The following is an 8,689-nucleotide window of genomic DNA, read 5'->3' as shown; positions in this document are numbered from 1 at the left end:
TCCGAGTTCCGTTTAAGTAAAACGGAACTCGGAACCAGTTCCGAGTTCTGTTTAAGGAAATTTTCTATCACTTTAGATAAAATCATTCTATATGCCTAAGACATATGAGAAATGTTGCCTGTTGGCTTTTAATTTGTCGATATCTAACGGAAGCCTGTTAATTATACATGGCGTATTGCTATCAATTTTCAATGTCTCATCTTAATGAATGGATTCAAGGAATGGTTATCTGTTATGAATAAAGCACACATGTAACACTAGAACGAATACACGTACCCGGCCTACTATGCTCTCCTACCGGGTACGAAATGGTCCCTAAATGTTATGCGTGTTAGTGAAGCACTGCCGCAGAAAATCACTCCGGCAAAATTGCATATGCTTCTTATCGGTTGTTTATATATACATATGGGTAATTTTGTGTAAAACTAACATAACAATTATTGATTATATGGAAAGGTTAAAATTTTTATTTAATTGTGTATACTAAATATTCTGTGCCTCTGATTGGGTTACAGTTATTTCGTGCTTATAGATAGGTAGCCGGTTTTATTTAATTGTGTATACTAAATAATACTTACATTTTGTGTGCATCCCATCTTTTCTCGAACATGTCGAGTAAATAACGCATAGGTCTAAGTACTTTCTCGATTGTCATGAACCTATCTAACTGTTTTTTGTCGATGATGGGAGAGAAAAGCATTTTAGAAAGAGGGCGTAAAGAGTAAAGCGACCATACAATGAATTCCCCTAAATCAGAAACTAGGCATAGTTCGCACATAATGCGATAGATGTGAATCATACATGCACAAAAGTAGGACAAACCTGAAGAGGAAAATAAAATATATAGGCCATGGAATCACATAAATAGGTCTACAATTGGTAAAACAGCGTCAAAATAAGGGGGAAAACTATAAAAATATAACTAAGTCCAAATGGCCATCCTATGTATCGAAGGATATCTGAAGTGTTTATGTATTTCAGTTTGTTTGCCACTGAAGTTTTCTGTTACCTGCACAAGGAAGCCAGATATTACCTTTGATGGCTACCTGAACGGGAATGGCTTCTTAACAAGATTCAGACTTCTTTGTTTGCTAAGCCTTCTGGAGGCGTCTTGCTGACAGCGGAAATGGGATACGGTTAATCTACATTTGTTTCGCACTTTCTGTGTACCTCCGAAAGCGAAATACGGAACTTTATATTGCCATACCATATCTGTAATTTTGACGTAATAAGCACTGAGAGATCAGATTATTCTGTTAATACCTCGCATGAATCTTCCAGACGCCGGGAATGCCATTTTGACTAATGAACTCGGAATTATTTTTTTAGAAACCAGTTAATATTCTGATGATCCTATTGGTTGTTTGGACGCCGCTATTATTCATCCGTTACAGCGGCTTCAGTTTGATGAGGAAAGATACGTTTTCATCGATACTTTTGATGAGTGTGGGGATTCCTCCGCTAGGGATAAATCTCATATCGATGTCCTGTCTAGGAGAATAAGCAAAATGCCGTGGTGGCTAAAATTCTCCGTAACTGCAGGAGACATCACAATGGTGACTCACAAATTTTCTGGTGTAAAAATATTCCACGAAAGCTATGAAAATATCCAAAAATCAAAATCGACATTTCTAAGCACACACGCATTTGCACTAGCTCGTTTGTTTGGTAAATATACTGATTTTAAGGAGGTAAAAGTCTTATTCTAAGAAAAATTGGATCTAATTTCATATATTTTGACCTTGCAGTTTGATTCTTGCGTGATTCCCGGGGTAGCACATTGACTAATATCCCTCAGACATTTACTGAATTTTACAATGCAAATTTAGATCACGTCTTTGGTAACACTCCGCAGTTATACGATCTCGGTAGGAATTTGTTTGAGGTGCTGTGTACATCTTATAAAGAATTACGACTGGAAGAGTTGGAAGGCATTTTAAATGTAACGAAGAATCCTAATTAACACATGAGGAGACTTCTAGGAAATCATATGCCCCATTTCGTAAAATTCAAAACAATGCATATAAGCATATACAAGGCAATATGCGATCACCTTAGCAACAAAACCTCCGTCCAGTCAAAGTATAATATATCTAAACACAATGGTCATAAATTATTTGCGAGCTATTTTTCTTTATAGATATAATCTCACCAGGACTGATAAAATAGACATGCTAATTCATGTAGCAAAGTCTAATAATTCGGACCTACACCATTCGCTTAAGCATGATACACAATTTTTAATAGAGAGTTTAGTATCTGACTATCATCTTCATCTAATGGCAAAATTCAAAAATTCTTTTCTTGGTACAAAGTTGCTTATAAGTGTCCTCAGCAAAGAAAACATCAATACTGACAGATCATCAAATTTTCACGCAACATTTCATGCAGCAGCTTTTAAAAACGCTGAAACGCTTCGAGTCATGGAGGAGGAAGGAGGAGATTACCACTAGAGTAGAGTACCGAACCCATCTGAAACAAGAGGAAGAAGGGATGCGGTCAACCACTGCAAATGTAAACATGTATGGGGATATAGTTTACCGGGCGCTTCTCTAAATGGACATTTAGATGTAGTAGAACTTTTGTTCTATGAAGATCAAACATTACTACTGTATTCCTATAACCAGTTATCCTTTAACGCTATCCATTTAGCTGCAGAACGTGGCCATAGAGAAATATTGACTAGACTTCTAGCTATAAATTACACTCAGATAGTCATGCACTGTATCTGGCGTCCATTCACGACCGCTTGGCAGCTATGTTGTCTTTGTTACATCATGGAGCTATAGACACATGCGTCCCGTGCCTAGATATATTCTTCCTGTACAATAACTACAGAAACGAATGATGCTGCACCCTTATTATGATACTGGTAAAGGATTAGACTGTGATCTGTCCTTGATGTCGAAATGTGAAGAGATTGAAAATGTGTCATATGCTAGAAATGGTGACGAAAATTTTATACAACAGCATGAGAAAACGCCATCCAAAAAGGTTTTAAAGATATTGTTTTTCACCTGTTATCGCAAAATGGAAACGTCCTGTCGTGAATATGGAGGTAGAACTCCCGTTCTGACGGCAATAAAATACAATCAGTCTGAAATCATTTACCTTATTATATATAACGGGGGAGTCTAAGTGAGGAATGTACCTATAGGTCTGCGTGGATGCAAAATTCCATTGACATATCAAGTATATTCAACGATATCTAACCACTAGGAGCTAGTGTGGAACATTTCCTGTCTATGGATGGTAGGCTACAAATATTACAATATCTACGTTCTCGCGGTTTATCGTTGAACTGGATGGTAAAGAATGAGTATAGTAGTGCACCATTTCACTATGCAGTCTGTAACAACGAATGGGTAATTATGTGTCATATAATCGAATATGAATATGTAGATATTTACGATTCAGCGACAAATGGTTCGCAGTCAATACATTCCGCTGTTTTGTGTAATACACTTCATTCATATGTAGTTCTACAGCATTTTGGTAGACAATGTAGTTCTACAGCATTTTGGTAGACAATGAAGGGCGAGGATTGTTCCATTACCATAGTTTCAGATTATGTGCCGGGCGAACCCCATTTAATGGGGCTACTATTATCCGATAAATATATATTAAAGACGTCAACATTAGATAATAACTCAAGTAATTCCTTGAACTACGCTGCTGAACATGCAGAAATGTACATCCTTATTGAAGTTGCATTTAGGTTAAAGATGCTCCACCGCCGACAGAGCATAATTGGTATTCATCATTTGAACAATGATTGGTGGTTAATCGTGTATATATGTGTCTAATTAACACACAAAATAATATTAAATAATTCATTTTGTTTTTGGTGCATGCCAAATCAGTACTTCGTTCTATATAGGATATAATGCCACGGATTATTTTCGGGATGCAATTAATTATTTTTCATATTTTTAGCTTGAAGTAAAATTAGAAGCTCAAACTTTTCAATGGTGGTAAAGGTGTAAAGTAAGTAACTTTTGTAACTGAAGAAAACTACTTAGTCGTCTGCTCCTGTTTTTGATAGTGAAAAAATACCATTTGTCAGCGGTGGAGCATCTTTAAATGTATCACTCTTATAAGAAGAAAGTTATATGAATAATGTGTGATAGATACTACATTCGACAATTTACCAAACCAAAAAGAATACAGACATTGTGTAAACTGTTCACTTATTAAAATATATTTCATAAACAAGCTAATGATACCAAAAATAATTACCTAGAAACTAAGATGGAACTTATTGTATTAAAATATTTCATATTATCTCAGCATTCCCATATATTCAACAAAGAGTTAATTTTCCTAAGTATCTCAGACTTGCCATAATGAAAGGTTATACATTCATATTACTTTCAATCATAAAGTTCTGATCGCATACTTTTGTTGTACATGTCGACAAAAACTTACTTAATGCATTCTTCTGCGCAGAGCAACCACCAATACGAACGCTTCTGCTTTTGCCATATTTCTCTTCTGAATTTTGTAATAAAACCTTTGAAGAAAGCCTTATGCATAGAACAATAAGAGAAGACAGCAAACATTGGATATATTGGGTACACGGGAAAGAATTCCTAATCGTTGTACTAGAGAAACCTATTACTTTTTGGGAAAACTGTTATGATAGAGAAGGTAGCAATTGACTTCATTATGCTATTATGGGAAGGAACTTTGTCGCTGTCGAATTTCTTATAGATAGCGGTATGAAAATATAGAAACCTTTGTTAAGACATGTACAGATGATTTCGTTTGGTGTTACGCATTCAGATATCTATGTGGATGGCATCAAAAAATTACGACACAGCATGAAATATATATTTAATGCAATTATCAAAGGACACGTTTTCTCAAAAAAGCCTTACATTGAAAATTATTTTAATAGCAAAACAAAGAATTATGACAAAACCGCTTCCTATGTATTATCGGAAATATCAAAAGAGAACAGAATGAATTTTTCATACTTCTGCCAAACAAAGTCTACACAACTAAGTTTTGTTCACCAACTTTCTATTAAAGGTCACTTAAATCCCATGGTGACTATTTATAAACGTTTAGGAAATAAAATTTCTGCAGTGCAAGAACATTTTATCAATTAACTTCTTAGTACGTTGCTAAAATATTCAAACATTCGGATATGATAGAATATTTGCAAAGAAAATCGGTTAATGAGGTATACCCTAATCAGATGACAGAATCAATGTTTTTGGAAACTTTAGGTACAGGTGATATTTCGGAATTACGATATATTCCAGACTACGTTCATTTTATTGTCAAATCATCCCATCCATATCTCTATCATAGGAATCAACAATACAACTTTCAAGCGATCATTAATACATCAATGTTTATATTTCGATAGAATATCAAACAAATCGTTAACGCAACTGAAAACCCGTTTTATGGGGCTGAGTGACACTGATTATGTGTATGGAAATATCTTCGACCCTGAGCATTTCTGGTTTAGTATTAGTATGAAAGAGAAAGAACGTGATAAAACTTTCAAGTTATATCATGACATACATCGCAAAGTCCTTCATGGTTATATACCACACAAGTTAAAAGGAATGTTTCACTTTGTCAAAAACCTTCACGTTCTTAAACGTAGCATTCGTATTATTTATTCACAGCAAATATGGATGTATTTGTCTGTAAAAATAATATCGAAATTAAGAGTGATTAAATTTCAAGAGCGAATGAATGCATATGGTTTGTCATTTAAAATTATCACAGAATTTTACAGCTTTAGGAGGAATTTTGTTGATGAGGAAGCAACGAAGCATATTTCTTGTAAATCTAATTTACGTTTTCATCCCTTTTATTTCCCAACTGTTCGGAATTATCATTGATTAGCAACGCCTTTTCATACTCTTTAAAGTATAATACTTATTGTCTAGCGTGAGTGAGAGAATGTCGAGTGTGATTGGCGAATGGGTTTCCTTCTGTGTGGTGACAGCATACGTAGTATCATATATATATATACTACTGTATATTGTGCTTATAATGAATGAACCTTCTATTAAGGTTTTGTTTTTATTGTCTTTATTCCTATACTGTTATCATCTCATTCGTTTTGTAAGAACAATTTTACTGCGTCTCACAAATACAAAAGCGTGTATTTGATAGTTATTGTGTCATACATTAAAATAGTCTCACTAGTTAGGAGGTATCTTTGCCCTTTCTGAAGACCTCTGCACAATGTGTGGGCTGATGTTTTGCTTTGTATTATTTGAAAACACTAAATGGTTATTTAAGATTGTAGAAAGAAAACCATTCATTATATGTATTTTGTTGGGCAGTGAACATTTTGACTCTCTTACTTGTCAGCATTTTCATTATGTGGCGTTATTCTAACTTATCCCAACAATATGGATAATATTTTGTAATGATTTGTGTTTATTGTTCTTTATATGAAAAGAGAACAGGTACATGTATTGTAACAATGTTTAATGGAATGGTCATTTTCAAAGTGTCCAGTTGATCTAGTATGGAGTCCTAACTACTATGATATAACCATTTCATTATTTTGTAAGTAATCATTTGATGATATTCATGTTATTGTTATATTTAACATGGTTAAGTTTTTATAAACCGTCATTTCGCTCACCTGGTTTGCAATACCAAGTACTGTTATGAATACAGGTGGAATATTTACCTCTAATTCCCCTATTGGGCCCCGCCCCTCCTGCCCCCGGGAGGTCAGAGCCAAAATTTATACAAGTTCTATTCCCCTTCCCCAAGGATATTTGTGGCCAAATTTGGTTACAATCCATGTATAACTCTAGGACAAGTAGAGATTTATAGGATTTACCTCAAATTCCCCTATTGGGCCCCGCCCCTCCTGCCCCCGGGAGGTCAGAGCCAAAATTTATACAAGTTCTATTCCCCTTCCCCAAGGATATTTGTGGCCAAATTTGGTTACAATCCATGTATAACTCTAGGACAAGAAGAGATTTATAGGATTTACCTCAAATTCCCCTCTTGGGCCTCGCCCCTCCTGCCCCGGGGAGGCCAGAGCCAAAATTTATACAAGTTCTGTTCCCCGTCCCCCAAGGATGTTTGTGGCCAAATTTGGTTACAATCCATGCAGAACTCTAGGACAAGTAGCGATTTATAGGATTTACCTCTATTTCCACTATTGGGTCCCGCTCCTCCTGCCCCCCGGGGGGGGGGGGGGGGGGGGGTCAGAGCCAAAAATTATATAAGTTCAGTTTCCATTCACTCAATGATGTTTGTGGCCAAATTTGGTAACAATCTACTTTTTGTATGCAAAACTGTATGACTAGCAGGGATTTAAAGGAAATGGTGACGGACAGACGGACGGACGACAGACGACGGACAACGGACGCCACACCATGACATAAGCTCACCGGCCCTTCGGGCCAGGTGCGCTAATAAGATGTTATTATTTTTATAAGATGACCATTTTCAATTCAAAAATGCGTGATGAGTGTCATGTGGAGCATCAATACTATCTTCATATATCACTTTAAAGATAATCGATGTGATTAATAATTGTTTATTCTTTGGTATCTGTACATAATCAGCTATCTATACATAGTTAAGCTATTAATATAAATATTCTGAAATGCTAAAATCTGTATCTTTAACCTTACTTCGAGATCCGTAGTATATATTATAGTATATTTTTATGTTGTCTTTAAATAAACGGCTGCCAAATTTGTAATTTCTTGAAACAATTTAAGTCTCATTTTTGGCACATTTGAGATTTTTTTTGAAAATCACAAAAAAACTCTTTGATCAATATTGAAACGAAACTTCAATGAGATCGTAATCTCACTAGAGAGGTTCCTTGTGTAAAAAAAATAGAATGTATTGTATCATACATATTTTACTATTACACTGTATATAGAGTCTGTATGTGTAGTGGTTCCACATGGTTGTGTCGCCCTCAATCCAGCTGGTTCACTACGTATTCAATAAAGGATGTGGTGTCGTTCGGTAGCTAAAGATAGTTACAGGTAAACCATCTAAATTATTTATTATAATTATTACACAACTGCATATACATTTATATACCTGTATCCCCATCTGTGTCTGTATGTTAATATGTCTATACATTGGTTATACACATACATGTAGATTAGTAATGATACGATTCAGGATCCCGGAGTGTATAAATTTACTGGGTGAAAATAGAAACAACTTATTATTCTGTGTGTAAAAGGACTAAAACAGATTGACAATTAGAATGTTTCTGACAACATAATTATATGACACATCATCTGCAAATTTGGCGTGATTTCAATGTACAATGTAGATATAATGTCGATAGGTATACCACCCGAAATGATAATATCAACAACAACAAAAAATAAATAAATAAAGATAATTAAAATATATGAATCAAATTTTATTTCATAGCTTATGATTGAATATTGTTTGTCTACAATATTAATGATTAATGTAGGAATATGTTTGAAAGAAATGAAGTATATATGCATGTGGAAATTATACTCATCTTAATTAACTTTAACTGAGGAAAACATTCTGCAGATTAAAGTAGGCCTATATTAACGTACAATGTATAAAATATCAAAGAAACACCATTTAAAGTTATATGTGCCGTAACTGGCCGAAAATTTTGACATGTTATTTTTTTCTTCAATTATCTGGACAGACAAACATATATAATGCCTTATAAACGTTAGTT

This window comes from Argopecten irradians, chromosome 4 (assembly GCF_041381155.1).
Source record: "Argopecten irradians isolate NY chromosome 4, Ai_NY, whole genome shotgun sequence".
In the NCBI taxonomy this organism is placed as follows: Eukaryota; Metazoa; Mollusca; class Bivalvia; order Pectinida; family Pectinidae; genus Argopecten; species Argopecten irradians.
The sequence above is the reverse complement of the archived record's forward strand: the minus strand, read 5'-3'. Positions refer to the sequence as shown.